Raw genomic sequence first — 463 nt, 5'->3', positions numbered from 1 at the left:
GGCATCTGGTCCCATCACTTCATGGCAAACAGATGGGAAGACAATGGAAACAGTGACACACTTTATTTTGGGGGGCTCCAACATCACTGCAGATGGTGATTGCAGCCATAAAATTAAAAAACACTTGCTTCTTGGAAGAAAAGTTATGACCAATCTAGACAACATATTAAAAAGCAGTGACATTACTTTGCCAACAAAGGTCTGTCTACTCAAAGATATGGCTTTTCCAGTAGTCATATATGGATGTCAGAGTTGGACTGTAAAGAAAGCTGAGTGCTGAAGAATTGATGCTTTTGGACTGTAGGGTTAGAGAAGACTGTTGAGAGTCCCCTGGACTGCAAGGAGATCCAACCAGTCCATCCTAAAGGAGATCAGTCCTGAATATTCATTGGAAACACTGATGCTGAAGCTGAAACTCCAATACTTTGGCCACCTGATGCAAAGAACTGACTCACTGGAAAAG

Source organism: Ovis canadensis, chromosome 1, assembly GCF_042477335.2.
Source record: "Ovis canadensis isolate MfBH-ARS-UI-01 breed Bighorn chromosome 1, ARS-UI_OviCan_v2, whole genome shotgun sequence".
Classification (NCBI taxonomy): Eukaryota; Metazoa; Chordata; class Mammalia; order Artiodactyla; family Bovidae; genus Ovis; species Ovis canadensis.
The sequence above is the reverse complement of the archived record's forward strand: the minus strand, read 5'-3'. Positions refer to the sequence as shown.